We start from the raw sequence: 23,669 nt of genomic DNA on the forward strand, positions 1-23,669 counted from the left end.
TTCATGATACCATTCACACAGTCAAGGCATTCAGTGCCAGAAGCAGCAAAGCAATCCCAAAACATCTTTGAACCTCCACCATGTTTGACTGTAGGGACTGTGTTCTTTTCTTGGAATGCCTCATTTCTTTTTCTGTAAACAGTGCCATGATGGCCTTGACCAAAAAGCTCTACTTTTGTCTCATCTGTCCACAGTACATTCTCCCAGAAGGATTGTGGTTTTGTCACATAAGTTTTGGCATGCTCTAGTCTTGCTTTTTTATGCCTTTGTGTCAGCAGTGGTGTCCTCCTGGGTCTCCTACCATAGCGTCTCTTTTCATTCGGATGGCAATGGATAGTGCGAGCTGACACAGTTGTACCCTGTGTCTGCAGATCAGCTTGAATTCGTTTGGAAGTTAACCTGGGTTCTGTAGCCACCATTTCGAACAATCCTTCGTTGTAATTTTTCAGTAAACGTCCAGGGAGGTTTAGCTACAGTGCCATGGGCTGTAAACCTCTTGATGATATTGCGCATAGTGGACACAGGAACATTAAAATCTCTGGAGATGAGATTGTCGATGTTTTTCCACAATTTTTTCTCAGATCCACAGACAACTCTTTATACTTCACTCTTTTCTCCATGCTCAGTGTCACACACAACACAAAGGTTGAGTCAACTTTTCTCCATCTTAACTGATTGCAAGTGTGATTATTATACTGTATTGCACACAGCTCTTACTTGCGACAGGTGTGTCTAAATACAAATTAAAGGAGCATCCCATGCTTGAAAAGCAATTATTTCTTACAATTTAGACAGGGTGTCAATAATTTTGGCCAGTGCATTTTTGGCCATGACTGTACCTGGAATTGTAGTCCAAAACCAGAAATCTGCATGGCTGTAATGGTGAGAGTGCTGGACTTGGATTCAGAGGAGATATGGAGCCAGGCACCATCAACCATGAAGCTTCCCAGATTTACACCCTCTCACTCTCTCTTAGCCAGAACTATCACAGAAGGTTGTTGTGAAAATAAAAATGAGAAAGAGAGCCATGGAACATAAGAGCAACTCATAAATAAATACCAAGGAGCTGCCATTTCCACTCCAACACACACACAGTCAGTTTAGCTTCTATTCATTTAGGGTTGGCTGCATAGCTCAGTGGTTTAGATATCGGGCTGCAGAGCCAGAGGTTCTGAGTTCAATTCTCCACTGTGCCTCCCAGGAAAAGAGCCAGCCTGTATGACCTTGGGCAAACTGTACAGTCCATGGATGCCCCCCAGAAAAAGGGGAAACCACTTCTAATAATTCTCTACCTGGAAAACCCTAAAAGGGATCATCATGAATGAGAATTGACTTAATGGCACATCATCATCATCATCATCATCATCATCATCATCACCACCACCACCACCATCATCATGATTATGATTATTATGATTGTTATGATTATTAGTAATAGTAATAGTAATAATAGTAATAATAGTAATAATAGTAATAATAGTAATAGTAATAATAATAATAATAATAATAATAATAATAATAATAATAATAATAATAATAATAATAATAATAATAATAATAATAATAATAATAATAATAATAATAATAATAATAATAATAATAATAATAATAATAATAATAATAAATTCAGAGGCCAGGGGCTACAGCTCCCATCTGTCCAGCCACCACAGCCAACCATCAGGATATACAGTTGTGTTCAAAATTATTCAACCCCCACTGAAATTGAATGTTTTGGCCATTTTGACATTGATTTTGATCATTCAGTCATCTTGCTTACATTTACATGAAAGAGGCACTTGTAGGTCAGAGAAATATAACCTTAAGTTTATAATGAAATAACCACAAATGTCTTTTCTGTGCTCACATCATTATTAGTTTTTATTCAACCCCCAAGTGACATTCAATCTTAGTACTTAGTACAACATCCTTTTACAGTTATAACAGCTTTTAAACGTGAAGCATAGCTTGACACAAGTGTGTTGCAGCAATCTACGGGTATCTTCGCCCATTCTTCATGGGCAAAAGCCTCCAGTTCAGTCAAATTCTTAGGCTTGCACACTGCAACTGCTTTCTTTAAGTCCCACCAGAGGTTCTCAATCGGATTTAAGTCTGGTGACTGCGATGGCCACTCCAAAATGTTCCAGCCTTTCCTCTGCAACCATGCTCTAGTGGACTTGGAGGTATGCTTGGGATCATTGTCCTGTTGAAAGGTCCAACGTCTCCCAAGCCTCAGGTGTGTGACGGACTGCATCACATTTTCATCCAATATCTCCTGGTACTGAAGAGAATTCATGGTACCTTGTACACGCTGAAGCTTCCCTGTACCTGCAGAAGCAAAACAGCCCCAAAGCATTATTGACCCTCCGCCATGCTTCACAGTAGGCAAGGTGTTCTTTTCGTCATATGCCTTGTTCTTCCTCCTCCAAACATAGCGTTGATCCATGGGCCCAAACAGTTCTAATTTTGTTTCATCAGTCCACAGAACACTATCCCACAACTTTTGTGGTTTGCCCACATGACTTTTGGCATACTGCAGTCGACTCTTCTTATTCTTGGGAGACAGCAAGGGGGTGCGCCTGGGGGTTCTGGCATGGAGACCTTCATTACGCAGTGTGCGCCTTATTGTCTGAGCTGAAACTTCTATACCCACATCTGACAAATCTTTTTTCAGTTCCTCAGCAGTCACACGGGGACTTTTCACCACTCTATGCTTTAGGTAGCGCACAGCAGTCGAAGTCAGCATCTTCTTTCTTCCACGACCAGGTAGCATTTCAACAGTGCCCTTTGCCTTGAATTTGCGAATGATGCTTCCTATGGTGTCTCTTGGTATGTTTAACTTCTTTGCAATCTTCTTATAGACATTGCCCTTCCTGTGAAGACAAATCACCTCTTCTCTTGTCTTCCTGGACCATTCTCTTGACTTCACCATGTTTGTAACCACACCAGTAAATGTCTAGAAGGAGCTGAGTATCACAGTCATTTTAAAGCTGCCTAATTGGTGCTTATTATGCTTGATTGGTGCTCGGTGATATCCACAGGTGTTTTCAATACCTGATCGAAAACACCTGAATGAACCTCTCTTCTTCAGAGTGTTAGTCTTTAAGGGGTTGAATAATTGTGGCAATGAAGAAACCACAAAAGAAACATTTACTACTGTATTACATAAACAATTGATGTTATTTTAGTTGCATTTGGTTCTTTAAAACGTCCTTGTAGGATTTCATTCTGAATACAATTCCAAATGTACACTATAGTCCCTAAACCCCTTTACAGCATTGGGGGTTGAATAATTTTGAACACAACTAGAGCTAAAGCCCAAACAGCCGGGGGGGGGGCATATAATTGCCTACTCTACAAGCATACATTTAGCTTAGAAGTTCTACTTGCTCAGTAGACTGCCATGCAGATTCCTAAAAGCCACACTGCTTTTGTCTGCAAGAGGAGGGGGAAAGGGGAAGCAATTCACATTGATCAACCAATCCCAAACTTTTACCTAAATGTCTAATCTGTGTTAAGCAGAATAAACTGGATAAGACCTTTCCGCTCATTGCTAAAATCATTTGACCTACAGTAGTGATGGTGGGGGAAGAGAGGAATCAACAGACGGATGTGGGTTGCAGAAATTAGAAGCTGAGAGGGGATGGGGAACGGCCAGGAGCACAGCTGAGGCCTTCCCTTCACCCACTCAGCTTTTGCTGAAGAGGCAGAACTCTTGGGGCCAGGCAGAAGCCAAGCCTGGAAAAAGTGGCCCAGATCTGATAAGAAACCCTTCCTCAAGAATATTTCTCTCCCTCCATCGTGGATGCGGAAAGAGGCAGTCGCTGGAGGTTTCCTTGTTACCACAGCTGTTCTGCCTCAGAAATTATCAAACGGTCCATGGCGTGGGGTTTGTTTATTGCTCCGTGGCCAAAGAGGCCTCCAACAGCACTTCCATGTCTGTGCAGCTGCAGCCACGGCCTCTTCTCTGTCGCTCTTTACCAGTGCCCGGTTCCAGGACAGGCGCCTTTAAAGAGTCCCAAAGGATGTCGAGAATGCAAACAGGGAGCTGTTACTGCAGAAAGTATGTATAGGAATTTGGCCAACATTCTCTCTCCCCAACCCCCAAATCTGATGCAGATGGAGGACACACGTTATGAAATCTACCCTGTACATTTTGCACACACAGTCTTTAGAAAATATTTTTAAAAAAAGGTACAAAAGGATCTGTTGGCTCAGGAGGAGGATCGCTGAGCCTTTGTCCAGAAAGTGATACCATTTTCAAAGTATTTTTGTAGAATCGGAATTCAGTAACAGCTTTTGAATGTAACCTTTTAAGATATCAAGATATGATTCCATGAAGGATGGATTATACATATATGAAAAGAAAATCTATCATTTGCTGACATTTAAAAAAGAAGCAAACCTGGGTACTTTAGAAAAGACACAGAGTTCAAGGCTAGAACCCAGGTTTTGCATCAAGAAAGGTGGTAGGTTTTATCCCTGCCCATCTGCATATAAGGCGGCCGTGGTGGTGGTAGGGACAGCCTTCCCATAAACCTTACAGAGCTTGTGCTGGGCAGGCTGTACAGACCAGCCTTACCCAGTCACCATACAGACCATTTTCAATGGCCTCTCTCTTCAACCCCAGTCACCCTTTTCATGCTGACTTGAGAACGATGGGCGATGTGGCCCAAACTGTCTGGACAGCATCAGGTTATGAAAAGCGGATCCGTTCTTGACAATATGAAATTATCATTGTAACAGTCAGTTACCAAGAAACCATATGGTTCTTACCATGTTACTATCTGCTACAGTGCGAACCTACACAGACATTATGAGACTTACCTGAACCCTTCATGAGCAGTGATCACATTTTCTGACCACATCTTTTTTCTTTTTCTTTTCTTTTTTTTAACAAAGTGCCACACAGGTTTGGCTCTGGAAATTGTGCTGGCAATCACCTTATTGCCATTTGGTGAATGATGACAAATGAAACCAAAAAGCCCCATGAAATTCTTGGGTCCTGACCCTAGACCTATTTTGGTGACAAGAGATTAGGAGTCAAACAAACAAACAGATTTTTGAAGATTACTGCAAAACACATTGCGCCGGTTTAAGTGCAACTGGCAATGAACTAACTGCGGCACAGAAGTGTCCCTAGTTATCAAGCTGATGCTTGTTATCACTTCCAGACAGGAACTCGTGCAACTCAGGAGGGCCAGTTGCTAGCAACTGGGTATTCCCCATTATTTTGTAGACCACAATCACACTGGTGCAAGAAACAATACACGACATGCTGCAATGTCTTGCTTAGTGCAAAACAGGCGCGCTTCACGTTGCTAATTGCACAGCATGGGATGATATGTTATTTAAATGTTTTCAATAAATAAAAAAATAGGGGGTCACTCCCAGAATCACTGCCCCCAGCTTCCTGCATGATCATCAAAAGCATCATATGGGTTGCTGAGGCTCTGAATAGAAGAAGGGAAGGGGCACACCGTATCCTATCTGTTGACAACATAAGACACTAGGAATGACAGCACCACAGTAAAACAGCAAACGCAGAACTGAATGAGAAAAGAGAAGAATGCATATTGGGTCAACCTCAAACCAGACACTCTTATCCCTATGAGCGTGGCCTTTATAGCATGCCGTAGCATCTCATCCAGCCAACATTTCATTTTTGCACAAGATACTGGCAAAACTTGCTGCCCTGTACTAATAATAGCTAATATATGTATCAATGTGTATGGAATTAGGGGTATGAATACCAAGGTAAGTTCTGGATGCAGTGTCAACTAAGAGAAAGCACAAAATCAGATTTGCAAGGAAAGTCATTAGTGTCAACTATGGCACACATACACCCATGCCAGTTATCCCTTAGTGCAATACATGGGAAAATACAGCACTTGCTCATGTTAATCACAGTTAGCGGTTTTAGAGGTGGAAAAAGGTGTGTGTGGTTTTTAGCCGCACATATGTACCTCTAGGACAACGCCATCTACAAAAGCAATGAATGGTTCATTGTGGGTTCCTTATGCATCTCTACTCACATGGGCTCCTACCAAGAAGGCCTGAGCCAGAAGATCATGACAATGTCTGGTAATGGTATCAGTGCGGATAAAACAAAGGAAATTTACAAGATTAGTTTTAGAGGTATTAGAGCTGCCTTTTGTTTTTCATCATGTAGTGCTGATAATGAAGAGACACAAGCAGGCTCATAAAACATTTGAAAAACTGGTTTACGCACGTACACAGAAGAGGCCCACTTGATCCCACAGATTATTAGAAGCCAAGATATTACAGCAGAGTTGACTGAATGACATTTTTCAGACTCTTCCAGCAGTAAGTTGGGTTTGCAAGCATATCAGGTGAAATCCAAAGGAACAAAACAACTTTTGAATTAAACTGACCATTCCAAAATTTACAGAGTTATGCTTTACAAGGTGTTATGCTGACACCTTTTGCAGAGAATAAACTATTTTGCAACTGCTTTAATGTTTGTTTTTTTAAAAAAAACTATACAGTGTGGTCTCGACTTACAAACTTAATCCGTATTGGAAGGCAGTTTGTAAGTCAAAAAGTTTGTAAGTCGAATCAGCATTTCCCATAGGAATGCACTGAAAACCAATTAATCTGTTCCGGCTGTTTTTGGTTCTTAGGTTGAGGGGCATTTCCCATAGGAACTAAGGCAGAGCCGGTTAATCCATTCCTACCGCTAGGGCCAGAATTTCTTTCTTTCCTTTTAACCTAAGATGACTTAGGTTAAAAAAAAGGAAAGAAATGAGGGAGAGAAGGAGGGAACAGACACCTTTTCAACAGAACATCCTGAAAAGCACATTTTCAGCCAAGACAAGTACCTTCTGGGAAAAACCAAGCACCTTTCAGACAACAGATCACCTTGAAAAGCACCTTTTAAATCAAGACAAGCCAATACAAGCACCTTTTGGGGAAAGGGGGGGGCAGCAAAGGAGGGAGGGAACACCTTTTAAAAATCCAAAACTCAAAAATTAAAAAAGCGCCAAAAAATAAAAATACAGTCCGTACCGCACTGTACCAGGCAATACCAGCAGTACCAGGCAGTACCAGGCAGTCTGAAGACTGTCTCCAAATCCACTCTCAAAACACTGGGAAGAGCGAGGAAGCAGATAAGCACCCTCTTCACTGGCCAATGGTTAACTGAAAGTTCAAACTTCATGCTTTCCCCACCTCAAACACGTTTTTTTTTGGTTTGTAACTCGAATCTAAGTGTGCAAGTCGAGTCAAAATTTTTCTATCAGAGTGGTTTGTAAGTCGAAATGTTTGTAACTCGAGCCGTTTGTAAGTTGAGGGTTGACTGTACTATTATTTAGGGACGTGGTGGCGCTGCGGGTTAAACCGCAGAAGCCTCTGTGCTGCAAGGTCAGAAGACCAGCAGTCGTAAAATTGAATCCATGCAACAGAGTAAGCTCCAGTCGCTTGTCCTAGCTCCTGCCAACCTAGCCATTCAAAAGCATGTAAATGCAAGTAGATAAATAGGTACCACCATGTTGGAAGGTAACGGTGTTTCGTGTCTAATGCTGGCCACGTGGCCACGGAAACTGTCTACGGACAAACGCTGGCTCTATGGCTTGGAGACAGGCATGAACACCACGCCCTAGAGTCGCACATGGCTGGACTAAATGTCAAGAGGAACCTTTACCTTTCACCTATACTATTATTTATTTTACAGGAATTAACTATCCATGTACCAACAATATAACATGAACACTTTGATCTGAACTGATTCAGCCTCCCAGGAATCAGCTGGCTTAAACTGAAAAACTCTGGCTAAACCTATTTATGGACTGCAGTCATTAACCTCCTAGTTCTTGAATTTGAGCATTTTGAGTCACACAAAGAATTTTTTTTACAAAAACAGTCCTAATAATGAACAAAACATCTTAAGGAAATAAACCAGGTAAGAATCTTTCCAAATCTGCTTTACAAATATTTTCTTTGTGCTTAATTATCCAAGGAAATGTCATGGAAATTTCAATTAAAGAGGGAGTAGGGGTGCCGATCCCTGGGATCTGGAGGTTCAGTGGAGCCTCTCAAACATATGTTTAATGCTAAAATAGCAAGTGTGACTACATATCAACACAAAATATTCCATTTTAATTTCATTAATCAATACTCCTTACTGGTATTTCCGATGCACATCTGTCTTCCCTAACTGGCATTTTAACATCATTTACACTATTTTCCGGGCAAACATAATTACAAAGGAATATTTTCTGGGATACTTTCCAATTCCCAGAATGCCTTTCTCACCATTTCAGCATAAATACAGCTGTACTGGGACACATACATGCCTCTTCAGATATCGCTGGAGGGCAGCTCTGGACAGCCCAAGCCAACACAGCCTGAGAAGAGGAACAATAGCCGTTGCACCCAAAGGACATCCAGAAAGCCACACAGTCCCCATCCTGATGTTAGGGCTATTGCCTGTATTTCCAAGATCCACCATATCAATAGCATCCATTTATGGATGAATTGGAAATTGATGGAGGAATCATATTCCAAACTCTGGATGTAGTATTTAGGTGCAGATTAATTAATACGGAGCATAACAGTGTCCTAGTCAGCTGACGACCATTTAGGTCACAAACAAACAGTGTTACAAGAGTGTAAACTTTACTTAACCCTCAGGGCTTGATATCTGAAGATACATGCTCATTGTGCAATACATGTGCTATGATTATGATGCTTGGCATTCAACAATGGAGGGGGGAGTGTGGGGGCACTTCTAGTTTGCCTAGCGCAGCACAGAATAAATAGCTCTTTCCACTTTTCTAATGTTCTGTCACATTTTTTTTATGTGACCTAGAATTACAAAACAGTAATCAAGTCGCTCAGTGGCTATTCGGGGAGAAGATATTCTGTGTGCAATGCTTGTTTGGAACTCCTGTGAGGAAGGAAAACACAGCTCTCCTTTGCAAACCCTGAATGACCCAACCCAGTACTGTATGTACAGAGAATACAGACCTGCATTAGAGCCCTGAACACCTGCATTCTTCCTTTATACCATCACACATGTAGCAAAATAAGAGGCTTTTTTTTCATACAGTATAATATCTGAACACTCACATTGCACATGAGTGTTAGGAGTGCCTCACACACTGCATTGTTGTAATCTTCAGAGCGGCCCTTATACAATGGGTATCTCATCTCTACTTTTACATGAGAAACTCCCTTATCTTTGTTGTAACATTTCATAAATTCTAATGAAATGAATGTCAGTTAATTTCCAAGGAAGACATTTTTGGTTAAAGCTTGCAAAGAAATCATACCTTTTGGCCAGCACTGACTATGTTCCCAGTGTGGACAAAATGCATTCTGCACAGGCTTAGACGCATTCTTACCATATTCCAGAGCTGAGACTGAACATTTAAAAACAGGTCCCCAGGAGATGCCTCAGAGGAATGTATAATAAGAATGCTGACAGGTGTCTGAAAGCTCAAGAACACCATCTCTACTAGTTAAATATAATTGTGAAAGAGATGCCAAAAAATCTTCCTAAAAAAGGTAAAAGTGACATAGAATAAGAAGTGGTCCGAAATATAGGTGGTATCTCTACAGATTAGTAGATGATGAAGCAGCAGCATCTTAACTTACCCATGGGACACACATACTGAAAAGGAGTTGTACAGATCTTGTTATTATAATTACAGTAACCAAGGCCATCTAGAGAGCACTAAGGTCTCAGGCCAAACAATCGTAATAGGACAAATAATTGAATCTTTGTGGCTAAAGGCCAGTTAATTACTTCCACAGACAGAAATGACGTCTTTACAACATATTCCAAATGCATCGAGGGCAACAAAAGAGGATGTTCTAGCATCTTCCGTGAAAGAAAATGCTGGCAAAGGCCTGTGAAACAGGCAACCCAGGACCATCTTCATCAGACTGACTGGGGAAACAGCAGCTTCCACCCCATCCTGGAATGATGGAGGAAAGACTTCTGTTTTGTATATTCGTTGTTCTGAATGGGAAAGATATGTCATAATATTGTCAGCGCAGACAAACTATACCTCCTAAAACTCCTTCAGTGATAACAGGCAACTTTTCCTCTGTATTGCATCCAATTATCAAACTCCTTTGAGTGGAAGGTTGGCAGTTTTGCAATCGGCCATTGTATCCATGCCTTCAAGGCTTAGTGTGATTAGCAGGTGGTCCTTTTTTTTGTCTCAACAGCTGTAAAAAAAGTTTCACCTGCTTTCTTTTAAGGCTCAGACTCCTTAAAGGCACTACAGTAGATTAGCAACTAATTTCACAGGACAAATAATCTGAGAGATTGAAAAGGTTGACTTTTTTTCTCCACTGTTGACTTTCTTCAGCCTGGGCAGAGCCACAGGCGAAGGGCTCCACTTTCTCCTCCAACGGAGAGAAATTCTCCTCCAACAGAATTAACCACAGGGACCGTCCCTCTCTCCGGTCATACCACCACCCAACATCTGCTGCCTGAGGTAACTGATTCAATCTGAGTAATGGCACAGCTGCCTCTGTACGCTAAACCCTGGTTATGCTGATGGTTGCTGGTTGTGTCAGGGAGGAATGGAGTACAGCCCCTAGCTTTTGCAAAACAATGCACATATTTAATAAGAGAGACTCTTGGAATAAATTACACAAACCTGTGTCCTCCACTCAAACCAAACCTGGTTACATCATATTTTAATAATAATTTTTCTATGCTGTCAAGTCACTTTGGACTGACGGCAATCCTTCCTGGAGATTTCTAGCTATAGTACTCAGAAGTAATTCATCATATCCTTCTTCTGGGTGTGGTTTGAGACCATATAATTTGCCTAAGACTACCTAGACTAGCTTTTTTCCTACAAGGAATCAAACTCCATAGCCGGGTAGTACTACTTACTGACCTATCAAGTCAGTTTCTAATAGTTAGGTAATAATAAAGATATAATCTTGAACAATGTTTTAATTGTATATAATGTAGTTTGATTGTCCTGATGTGCAGTGTGCTTTGTGGACATGAAGCTACTGTTGGAACAAAATATGGAGAGACAAAATGGTTTTCTATAGGCAAAAATGTCAGACAAGGGTGCATTTTATTCCCTTATCCCTTCAATATGCACGCAGATCGTATCATATCGGACTGGATTCAGATAGAGGAGTGAAAATTGGTGGAAAAATCATCAGTAATATAAGATATGCAGATGACACCACCTTACTGGCAGAAAAAAAGCAATGCTTTGCAAGGCCTTTTAGGGAAAGGGAAAGAAGAAAGTGCCAAAGCAGGACAGCAGTTGAATGTTAAGAAGACAAAAATCATTACTACAGAAGAACTACAAAACGTTGACATCCACAACAAATAAGCTGAAATAGTCAGAGAGTTTGTATATCTTGGTTCAATCATCAATCCAAATGGAGACTGCAACCAAGAAATCAGAAGACTGAGACTAGGAAGGGTAACAATGAAGGAACTATAAAATATCATCAAATGTAGGGATGTGTCACTGGAGACCAAGACCATCCACACTCTTGTATTTCCAATCACCATGTATGGGTGTGAAAGCTGGACAGTAAAGAAACTGACAGGGAAAAATTTGATTCATTTGAAATACAGTGCTGGTGAAGAGCTTTGCAGAAACCCTAGACTGACAGAAAGATAAACAAGTGTATCCTAAATAAATTCAAACCTTAACTATCTCTGGAGGCAAAAATATTGAAGCCGAGACCGTCCTACTTTGGGCACATCATGAGAAGACAAGATTCTCTGGAAAAGACAATAATGCTGGGTGGGAGATAACAGGTAAAGAGGAAGACCAAATATGAGATGGTCTGACTCTCTAAAAAAAAAAAACCCCACAGCATTCTACAAGACCTGAGCAGGGCAGATGAGGACAGGATATTTTGGCGATTCATAGGGTCTCCATGAGTTCGAGGCAACTTGATGGCATGTCACACAGTATTTTAACTTGTTATTATTCTATGGCTTTAACTGCTGTGAGTAGCCTTAGGTCCCCTGTGGGGAGAAAGGCGGCACTTTAATAATATAAATAAAATAAACATATAAAATAAAATCAATAAAAAACAAGATAGGGAAAGAAGTGTTCACTGTGCCTCGCTCTTCTTGGAGGCGACAAGTTTATATGAAGAGAAACCAGAGTATGTTTGTCTTCAAATAATCAGTCTCCAGCTCAAGTTAAATATTAATCCTTTTGATTTAGCATCTTTGATTTTTAATAGACAACAATTCCTCAGCCTGGTCCAAAGCTGTGGAGGAAAAACTGTTGTCCTAAGTATTATCAGTTACATCTTGAACTCTCAAAACCTAAATAGATTATTAGGCAACGGATCTGGATTATAGCCTCCCAACTTGACACACCAAAGAGCGTTCACTATTCGGAAGCCAGGAATCACAGCAAGACTATCTTTATAATTAGATGTTGCTAGCTATTGGATAATTTTTACCCTGGCCTGTTTCAAAGAAACAATAGAACGTGTCCTGTTATTCTGCTCGTTTTATAAGGATCCCTGCCATCTCTTCACTTCCCCAGTTTTAAAGCATTATACAGACAGACCTGAAAAACTTTTTATATTTTTCTCCTCTCTAGCTCTTCAAGTGAAATCAAAACCATGATGGCAAAATATGTGCTGCAACATGTCTAACAAGGAAACAGCTGACTAAATCATTCCATTAATTATATAATGTGGTTTGCCTTTCTAATTAGTTCATCAGGAGCTCGTGAGGGAACTGACTGGGGATAGCCAGGTGTCAAGGGAGATATTCTGCAGTTAAACAAATACTAACTTTAAAATATCAAGTCTCTATAAGGGCCTGACTCCAGTTGGCTACTGATGGACATAACCACTCCCTCTCTCTGGCCAGAGCAGAAAAGGAAAAAATGCAAATATATGTTCATTTAAGGAAAATAATAATTTAAGATAGCGTCAGTGGCAGGCTTCCCGGGGTTGATAGTGCTGCTGCTAAATACCAAGTTGGGAAATGAAAAAACAGCAGCCATCCAGGACATAAGCCTGCATGAGTGTATTGACCTGGCTTGCATTACAGAGGTTTGACAGGATGAGACTGGAGGTGTTAATCTCACTCTAGGCTTGTTGCACTAAGGGATGTCAACATCCTTGCTGAGCCAGCTTTGTCAGGAGTGGCTCAGGACAATGGGTCCGTCTCAGGTGGCATCTGCACCGACCCATGCTGCAGGGCACACTTTAGACGTGGTTTTCTGTGGTGCGGTAGATGTTGATGATCTAGGTCTGGGGGAACTCTCTGGAGTTCTGTTGTCATGGCTTAGACTCACTGGAATTCAGAGCCCCTGCATGGGTGGGGGACCAACTAAGATGGTCTGCCCCAGAAAGCTAATGGATCCAAATGGTTTCCTGACAGTTCTTGGGAAGTTTCCTGTCACCTCAGCAGGCAATCCTGTTAAAGCCATGCATTGACCTCTGGGATGGGGAAATGGCCAAGGCTTTTGAAATGATTGTTCCATAAGTATCCCCCTTCACAAAATGGCTCCATGGTTTACCAGGAAGCTAGTAATGATGAAACCAGTGGGATGGAGACGAGAGGAATTATGACCGAAAACCAGAGTGAATCTAACTGAACATGGGCTAGGGCCCATTGGAAGGCCTATTCCATGGCAGTGATGAAGAAATCATTCTTCTCTGCCACCTTTGTGTGCACACAGTCACCCAGCAAAGATCTTTCAAGTGGTCAAGGGCCTACTGCATGCTGGCTCGCTGAAGACAATGCAAACCACACTGTAGCTTGCTGTGAAGAATTTGCATGACACTTTGCAGGCAAAACTGCTCACATCCACTCTGACGTGGATAGGAATACCCCCGCATAGCTGGACGTAACAAGGGTCCGGTCCCCTGGGGTCTTAAAATACAAACAACTTACTATTTATAGCTTTCAATACTGTCTTTTAAAATAATCTATACATTTTCGGTAATGTAAGCTGCGTTGTGACCTTTTTTAGGAGAAAGTCGGGCTAAAGCTATTTTAAGTAAATAATAAATTGTTTAGTAAATAAATGAGTGCCAACATTTTCCAGCTAGAGCACCTTTCACAGAAAAAGCTTCTGCTTTCACATTCATCTCTATATCGAGCAATGCTTCCTTTGCAAAATGTTGGTCTAGCTGCATGTTGCTGACGATATGAGCAGAATCATTTTTAAAAAGAAGGTGGGTATTTTTTTTTCCAAACAGTTTGCAGCTATTACATTGTAGAGAAGTACAAGTTCCATTCCAACAGTGTGGTTCTTTTTCATTTTCTGTTCTCTCTATATTCACACAAAGGAATTCTGCACCAACACAAAAAACCCACAAGCACCATTCATTAAAAGTGAAGACATAAGAATAAAATAAAATAAAAAATGACTTGCCCTTCCACATCTCTTGAAATTGGCTTATTGAAATGGATGCTTAATCTGCCCGGTACTTGGCCAAGTTGCAGGAGTGGCTTCCCTAAAACCACTTGTTTAGAAAGTTTATGGTCAAGACTAGCACCCAAGCTAACCTCCATCAGACCATTCCCCCAGGAATCTTCATTTCAATCTTTCGATGCCACCATTTCCTTTAGCTTTTGGAGCATGCTATAAATTCAACGCACTGGGCCGTATAACTGCCTCAGCACAGAAGCAGCAGCATAAACTACTATCAAGCAGGCCCAGGGGAAGTACGACTCCTCTTGCTCCTACTGTTGAGGATCTTTCTTGGATGTTGAAGAGTGATCAGCCTCAGGGGACTGACACATCACTCCCACTGACACAGTTCTGCTAACAGCCTTAAATGAACCTTTACCTCTACAGTTGTTTTAGATCAGGTTTCCCCAGTCCTTGATCGCTGGCCCCATACACTAACAAGGGGTTCTGGGAGCTGTAGGAAAAAACTGTTGGAAGGCCAAAGGTTTTCCACTGCTGATCCAGATCCACTCCTGGCTTTCCAAATGTTCTGGACTATAACTCCCACAATCTCTTAAAACTCGAAATGCTGAATGAGGGTAATGGAAACAGGACCCAAAACATCTAGACACCTAAAGGTTTTCCATCCTTGGGGGTTGCCGTTCAAATTCACACCCTGAACTCTTAACTGCCTTACCATACTAAGTTGCCCTTTTATTCATTCATTCATTCAGTTTATGATGCACTTTTCGACTAATGAACCAAAGGCAACAGACATATGTCTCCTCTTCCCTATTATATCCTCACAACAACCCTGTTACTGTAGATAGATTCGGCTAGAAAAGATGACTGGTCCAGAGTCACCCAACGACTTTCACATCTGAGTGGACATTTGAACCCAGTTCTCCTGAGTCCTTGTTCAACCATATAGCCTTCGCCACACACTTTGTGGTCAGGCTGCTAGGTCAATAAGAATGGAAACAAACAGAAAGGCCCAGATGGCTGCTTAAAACAGCCATTTGCTCCTAAATCCTGAATGCCAACAGGTTGCTAGGCACGGAATGTAATGAATACTATCTCCCTTGGCAAGAAAAAAAAGGCTGCAGTTGGTTCACTTCCTAGTGATGTCATAGTAGCCATATATCCTGGTCAGAGAAGTGGGGCTTCTGTAGGTGTTCAAGGAAGTCATTCTGGTGGGGGAGTGAGTGATGTGGCAAAGTTTGTTTTTTTAACCCAGTGCTCTGACCCATGGACGGGAAATAACTTACAAACCTTACAGCCACTTTTTAATCCAAATGATCCTTAAGAGGAACCTACGCTACCCATTCTCAGCAGAAGAAAGGAGAACTGAGTGAGTTAGATTTCTTTGAATTTTCTTCCCCTCCTTTGTACATTTTTTTCTAAGAGCAGGAGTGGAGATATGACAGCCAGGTCTTCTTTCTGTTTCCCCCCTGGAAGCTCTTTCAAGCCTCCTGTTGATTAGACAGGTAGTGCCTTCTGCAGCATAGCACTATCAAGAACCAGTGTTCACATTTTGTACTATTAAAGCTACAGCAACTGGTTCAAAACTTGGCAACCCCACAGGGTGAAAAAGAGGGTTTGTGTGCATTGTCCTTCCTTCTCCTACTGGCAGTTTCCACCCTGCATTGTTGTGAATCAATTCCAGCTAAGTAGTGTGCACAAAATGATGAGGATTTTTTTAAACTATGAGAATCTACTAGATGACTAGATATGGGCTAATTGTCTCATAATATACTTCAATCACCCTGCAAAATTTCCAAGTAGGTCAATTTTTCTTAATCATTTATAAAGAAAGCCGATATTTCAACAGTGTGTAACTGGTGGCAGTGACATCATTTTGCCACCTTCTTTCCTGAGAGATGCTCTTGGGCTTTTTAATCTATGAACGAAATTCAACAGGTTCAGCTCCTTCTATCATGAATAAGAAAAACAATCATAATGAGGATAAACCTATGTACATCTGCATGAACACTTTATTTAGCTCTGTACAAGATGTCCCAGACTTTTCAAATTATTATTATTATGCTTTTTACGGAGATGTAGCAATCGGGGAAAACAGTAGCTGAATTGTCACAAGAACCTGTCAGTAATGAGGAAACACTCCTATTAAAATCAACATGAGGTCAATTTGCATATAAAGGCAGAAGCAAAGTGTGCTGCTTACATATTAACCTATAGTGTTTAAAGCACTCCGTGGGTGGTTCACGATTTAATTAAAGGAAAGTGCTCCTGTGCCATTAAAAACAGGGGGAGGGGATTTTCAAATGTTCTGCATACTTCTTAAGGGTAAAGAAACTCTGTTCGTTCCATCAGCCCCACTTCTGAATCTGGCCATCTAATCCTAAATGTGTATGGTTAGATACTAGCATGAATGTGAGCAGACCTACATAGAAAAATGTTTGGTAACTTTTTTTGTTTGTGCACCAGCAGTTCTGTGTGGACAATGGATACTGGCATCCTTAAACACTCACATCTTGGAACTGCGGCCCCGTCTAGATTCTTCTATGTGCAGCAGGGATGTTGGCAAATCTTTGCTCCCAAGTCTGAGTCTTTGGTCTCAGGTCTGAGTCTGTATTACAAACAAGCTTTTATCCTCAGAAAAAAAGGGGGAGGGGCGGGTTTCAGGTCACAAGCTGAGTCCACATCATTGGGAGAAAAAACCCCGAATCAAATCGGAGTTGAGCCACCAGTGTGACTTAAGTCCAACTTGACAGCGACTCCCGTGATTCGAATCCCCATCCCTGATGCACAGACAGAGGCCTATATTATCTGCCATCTATACATGTGCTGCAGAGAAATGCTGGCTGGCTACTCAGTACGCATGTTTGCTCCATGAAGCATGGACCTGTGTATGCCACGTGCAAGCTGATTCAAAACTGACAGCATACCTTTCAATTAAAGAGATATCTGTCCCTACCATAAGGCTAACTTGGGCCAGCGGCTAAACTATCTTGAGCTAATATCAAGGATCTGTCTTACTGCTGGATTCTTATGTCACGGTGGCCGGGTCACCAAGTACACCCATGTTTGGACCTGTCAGCCCCACCCAGCAACAATTATAAAATACTTCAGATACTAAGAAATCAGGGTGTGTGGTAAGTTTAGCTAGAAAACTGCATTCAACTTTTTCCTGGCCGACTCATCAGCAAGAAGGAGGAAGAGAACCCAGGAAGTTCAGATTTGTTTCCTTATTATATTCAGTAGAAGGAAACTATCAGTTCAGTTTGTTCTTTAATGAGGAAGACGGAGGCCTCGTCGTGATTTTCCTGCCAAAGGGGTTGACAACGTTTACTGGTAGCGCAAGGTTATCATTCAAGTTTGAAAGGAGCTAGAATATACTTAAGCTGTGTTTTCAGTAGATTACTTCCGCTATTACCTCTTGCAGTCTCACCCCTTGAATACAGTGGACCCTCTACTTAAGGAATTAATCCGTATTGGAATGGTGGCTGCAAGTCGAAAAGTCTGTAGGTCGAATCTCCATTGACCTACAATGCATTGAAAACCGATTAATCCCATAACCAGCGGTTTTTATTCTATTTTTGTTCCATTTTGGGTTTTTTCTGGTCTGTATGTCAATTTTCCGGCTGCATGTTGAACCTAAATTTTGTGGCCAGAGAAGTCTGTAACTCGAAAAGTCTGTAAGTCGAGCCGTCTGTAAGTCGAGGGTCCACTGTACCCAGAACCTGAAAAGTTACAAGAACTTCAAGAATCCACTAACCAGCACAGCAGTAACCACACTAACTGGGGAATTTTTGTGAATTTTGACCCCGACTGTAGTTTTCCCAACTCTGAGTAACACTAGCCAAGAGATTCTGAGCACTGTAGCACAAAAGTAACTTTTACAATCTTTGGATACATGAGAACACCAGTTCATACATGCACATATTTGTGAATCACTTGAATATCAAATCAATTATACACACACACATACATACATACAGAGAGAGAGAGAGAGAGAGAGAGAGAGAGAGCTGGCTGGCTGGCTGGCTGGCTGGACAGCTCAGTGAGCAGAGCCAGAGGTTGGGGGTTCAATTCTTCACTGTGCATCCCAGGAGAAGACCCGGCCTGTGTGGCCTTGGGCAAGCTACACAATCCCAGGGCACACCCAGGAGAAGGGAATAGTAAACCTGAGTACTCTCTACCAAGAAAACTTAAAAGGTTTGCCATAAGTCAGACCTGACTTGACAGCATACATTATTATTATGATGTATGCACATATGGAATGGTTGGATGGATCAGTGAGTTGGAGTATCTAGCTGCGAAACCTGAACTTTGATCCTCAGTGTGCCTCACAGTCTGTGTAGCCTTGGGCAAGCTATATAGTCTCAGAGTGCCTCTGGAAGAAAGGAACAGTGAACCACATCTCAGCACTCTATATCTAGGGAACCCCTGGAAAGGATCACCTTAAGTCAGAAACAACATGACAGCAAATTATCAATTACCTATGCATGCACACAGTCAAGCATTGAATTCTGAACATATTTCTCTGGAGACATTCCCTTGTTAGCAACTAGACTTAATGATCAGCTACTCTGGGAAGGAGTACAACACACACACACACACACACACACACACACACACACACACACACTTCTCCAGATTAGTAACTGGAAGACCAGATAGTATCCCAACAACAACAACGACGATTATGTTCCATCAAGCGAATGGTGACCCTTTCCAGATAGAGAATACACAGAAGTAATTCCCCATTTTCTTTTTCTGGGGGTGCTTGGGAACTGTGCAGGTTGCCCAGGGCCAGACAGGCTGGCTCTTTTGAGATGCACAGTAGAGAACTGAACTCCCAGCCCCTAGCTCTGCAGCCAGATACCTACGCCACTGAGCTCTGCAGCTAGCTAGTATCCCCTTTCAAGGCTGAATTCTGAATTTGCCCACCAGCTGCTGGTTGCTGACATCTACTCAAGATTCTCTTTGTTGCACTACTTGCTGCCAGCTCCTTCTGATAAGTTCACCTTTACCAACTTCTGAACCCAATCAAGTAGGGAAGATCTCTCTCTCTTAAGAGCAAACTGACCAGAAAGATTTTATTATACCACGTTCTTCCCTTATTGCATGGCATGCACTGGTTCTCCCGATGTTTAAGGGGGACCTCGATACTTGCCCAGAGCAGACATGGGGCCTAAATCCTGTCCTGATTTGTCTTGGACATAAGGACTGGATATGCAATCAAGTCCTATTGGATTTATTTAGGAAGCTCTTTGTTCAAGGACAGAGACGTCCTGAGCCTCACACACCCAATTAGAAGACGGCTTTCATCGTGGTGTTTGTTCCAGGTGTTTGAGAAGGACCTGTGCAGCCAGTTCAGGAAAATGAGTGATTTCTTTCATCACTGTGAGGATTGCTCAGGGATAGGCTCCTTTTCCCAGAATATAATCTTTGTTTCTGACTCCACTTTTCTTCAGAAGGTATGGCTCTCCAGATGTTTTTGGCCTATAATTCCCCAACAGTCCTAGCCACCCATAGTCAATGGAAAGGAAGTTACTGTCCAGAAACAAGTGTGAAGACACAATTCCCTGCCTCTGGGCTGAACCCCAATATCCCCTCTTGTTAGGAACTGGCATGTATACGTGCTGCAAATCTAATACAATGTGGGCTCTCAATTTATTTTTACAGCAAAGGAGATCAGGAGGGGGAGAATACAGGAGAGAGAACTAGTGTTTGGGTGAACTACTGTTTGCTCGGCTTGTTTGCAGTGCAACAGGCAGGACTGAAATTAAATAGGCCAAAGAGACAATAAAAGAGTTAAATTTAATCCATTCTGCCTATCCCAAAGTGGATAGGCAGATGGATTAACAGCTGTGGCAACACCTAATTCCAGTTTGATAAATCCAAAGGGGGAGTGGCTGATTGAAATTGCAGCCTCTGAAGCAAAAGGCCCCTAGTCTCATCTTCCCCAACTCAGTGCCCAATTGGTGCATTGGACTACACTTCCCACCAGTCAGCTCAGCCAGTGAGGCTCCCAATCGCCATCAGTCCAGGAGCTTCAGTGTGCAGGCTGTGGTCATTACCGTGATATAAGCCTACCCACAAGCAAAACATCTTGTAATTAGTTCATCAGCCCAACAGGTTATCTTGGGGGGGGGGGGGGAAACACAGGGAGACCATGATTCATACAGTTTACCAGCTACGCTCCAGCTTCACCCAACCAGCCGCTGCAAAGCTAAAGAGGTTGCATGGCGCCTCCCTTCGCCTGCCTCCTCCACTATGGCTTAAGACATTCTACTTGCTACACCCTGTACTCCTCCGTCAAGCCAACCTCCTCCTTCTGCAAACAAACAGCATGGAAAAAGCAATGCAGAAAAACAGTTGGTTCAAAGTCTTCCTGAAAAGGAATTTTGTTGTTTAGTTGTTAAGTCCTGTCCACTCTTTGTGACCCCATGGACCAGAGCATGCCAGGCCCTCCTGTCTTCCACTGCCTCCCAGAGTTGGGTCAAATTCATGTTGGTCGCTTCGATGACATTGTCCATGAAAAGGAATACAGCTCTTTAAATGCATCCTGCTAAGGCCAATCAGCAGCACAATGAATAAAAGAAACTGCAAGGAAGAAGAAAGACCCCAATCCTGGTCAAAAATGTGGACCTGACAAGCTCCCCCTGCCCCCAGAATGACCATCTTTCCAAACAGCTACTTAATGTGCAGCAATTATTGGGTGGTGGTAAATGCTTATCTGCCTGCTGTCACCTGATAACTCCTGCCATCAAGCCATTGTTAAAGGTAGAGGCTGGATGAAAAGTTCTCCTTCTGGCCTGGCTCAACGCAACAAGCCAGAGTTTCTGATTCAGACATCACACGGAACAAAGCACAGATAGAGAGCTGTTTAGCAACCTCCATCCCTAGCTTGAAGGTCTTAGTCAGATCCGTTTGGCAGCGTGCATCAGCGTGCTTGCTTTTTCACAATGAATCAGAATTCTCAAGAATTCTGGTTTATCATGACATGTGGACATGATGGCCAGCGTGTGGTAATTATCCACCAGTCTTTCTGAAATGCCAAATGCTGTATGTATGTAACCCGCTGGGGAGGGGGGAAAAACAATTTATCCAATACAGTATAAAGTATGGCAGTGGGAAGCCTGCAGTTTCCTTTTCAAATCTCTTATCTCCTATGAAATCACTGGAATGGGGTGGGAAAAATATCTGGCCCACCAAACACCCATATAGTCCATCTACCCTAGGCAGCTACTGCTAAGGAACGATAGGTGTTGTAATCCACAAGTATCTGGAGGGCTACCTCCATTTCCCTTCCCTGATACAAATGCCAAGTATAACTATTATTTGCATGATAATTTTGTTTTGACGATGATTTATGCACAGGTTTGTATGTAAGACAGAAATATCTTACTATGCAAATGATGGCTGTTACAGAACATAGCGGGGGGGGGTAGGCAGACTCTGAGCTCAGATATCCAACTCAGAACTAGGTTACATCAAGCAGATTTTTTTTACTCCTCATTTACTGAGAGGTTAAAGATGTTCAGTATCAATTACAGAATGGCATTGGACTGTATTCTATCAAGAGGGGAAGTAAAAAGCACAATCATAGATCATACAGTGCTTATATCGATAGTGGAAACATTAACAATGAGAGAAAATGCATTTGTCCACTAGAACATCAGACATAAGACCGAACACTGTTCTGGCATAAACTGCGGGTCAAAAATGCCATTATCTCTAAACATCTGGATGTCCAACCACCACTGGGTAACTATGACCCTCACATACAAAAGGCACTGAATCCCCTGGAATAACTACCCGATGCACACTATGCTTTAAAAAACCCAAACACCATCTTTCTCAGAAGTGACCATTTCCTGATCTGTCCTTCATCAACTCATCCATGCTCATAGAAAAAAACAATACTACTAAATGATGTATTTTTTCCCACAGTCACTGAAGACACACTTAGGCAAACCAGCCTACCATCTTAAAGTTTTGCAGAATCCCTTTGTTCATTTCCCCCTCAATGTAGTACATTTTAATCTTATCTGACACCCTTTTGACACTGTGGCAGGGTTTCTTTTGTTTCTTAATTTGCAGAGAGCCCAGATCTTACAAAGCTTACCTTGGGGCTTTGATCGGTTTAATTAGGGGTTTAATCAGGTAATGCTTAGTTGATTAATCACAGCCAGTCAGTTTTAATTTGCAGGGCGGTGGGTTAAACACACACTCGTTTTCTTCTGAGACCATTTTTCTTCCATCAGGGAAATGAGGGGGAATGTTTTCTTTGTAACAAGGAGGAGGTTCACTTTATGAAAGTGCCCGTCCACTTACAGTCCTGTGAGAATATCTTTTAAAAAACTGTGCTATCCTGATATGTAAATACATTTAAATCTAATCAGCAGAGTGAGTAAAAGACAGATAATTACTCAACTAATAGTCTTTAAGAGGCCTTGAACAGCATTGTTCGTTGTCATTATGTACTGTCAGGTTACTTGTGACTTACGGCAACCCTACAAATTAGTGAACTCCAAAAAGTCCTATCATTGATAGCCCTGCTTACATCTTGTAAACAAGCCAGTGGCTTCCTTCAATACGTCAACCCATCCTATGTTCAGCCCTCCTCTTTTTCTACTGTTTTCAGATTTTCGAGAGAGTCTTGTCTTCTCGCAATGTGCCCAAAATACAGTAAGTCTCAGTTTAGTTATACTGTGCTCCTAGAGTGTTCTTTGCAGAAATCTAAAGCAGGATCTTGGGTCCTCCACTGCTCTCTTCTACCCACAGTGGCCCTTCAAACAGGGATTAAATGTACCAACAAAAATATCAGGGCCAGCCCTTCTATGAGGCACAGTGAGGCAAGCACCTCAGGGAGCAGTTACTCAAAGGCAACACCCCCCCCCAACACACACGTGCGCAGGCACACGTCGTTTAGTCGTTTAGTCGTGTCCGACTCTTCGTGACCCCATGGACCAGAGCACGCCAGGCCCTCCTATCTTCCACTGCCTCCCGGAGTTGTGTCAAATTCATGTTGGTTGCTTCGCAGACACTGTTCAGCCATCTCATCCTCTGCCATCCCCTTCTCCTCTTGCCTTCACACTTTCCCAACATCAGGGTCTTTTCCAGGGAGTCTTTTCTTCTCATGAGATGGCCAAAGTACTGGAGCCTCAGCTTCAGGATCTGTCCTTCCAGTGAGCACTCAGGGTTGATTTCCTTTAGAATTGATAGGTTTGTTCTCCTTGCAGTCCAGGGGACTCTCAAGAGCCTCCTCCAGGACCACAATTCAAAGGCATTAATTCTTCAGTGGTCTGCTTT

At 42.2% G+C, this 23,669-nt stretch overlaps 1 protein-coding gene across 3 annotated transcripts in view; it reads right to left on the reverse strand.

The window, feature by feature from the left end:
* The window catches only part of LPAR2 (lysophosphatidic acid receptor 2), a 53,917-nt gene that overhangs the window by 22,297 nt on the left and 7,951 nt on the right, over positions 1 to 23,669 (reverse strand). Inside the window, exon 1 of one of the 3 annotated variants that reach the window (XM_020779315.3) lies at positions 10,032 to 10,100. The exons of the other annotated variants lie outside the window; for them this stretch is intronic. The gene's annotated coding sequence lies outside the window, so the exon portion shown is untranslated. Of the gene's footprint in view, positions 1 to 10,031; positions 10,101 to 23,669 lie in introns of those variants that run through there. 3 annotated transcript variants of the gene reach the window in all.

The sequence above is a fragment of the Pogona vitticeps genome, chromosome 2 (genome assembly GCF_051106095.1).
Source record: "Pogona vitticeps strain Pit_001003342236 chromosome 2, PviZW2.1, whole genome shotgun sequence".
In the NCBI taxonomy this organism is placed as follows: domain Eukaryota; kingdom Metazoa; phylum Chordata; class Lepidosauria; order Squamata; family Agamidae; genus Pogona; species Pogona vitticeps.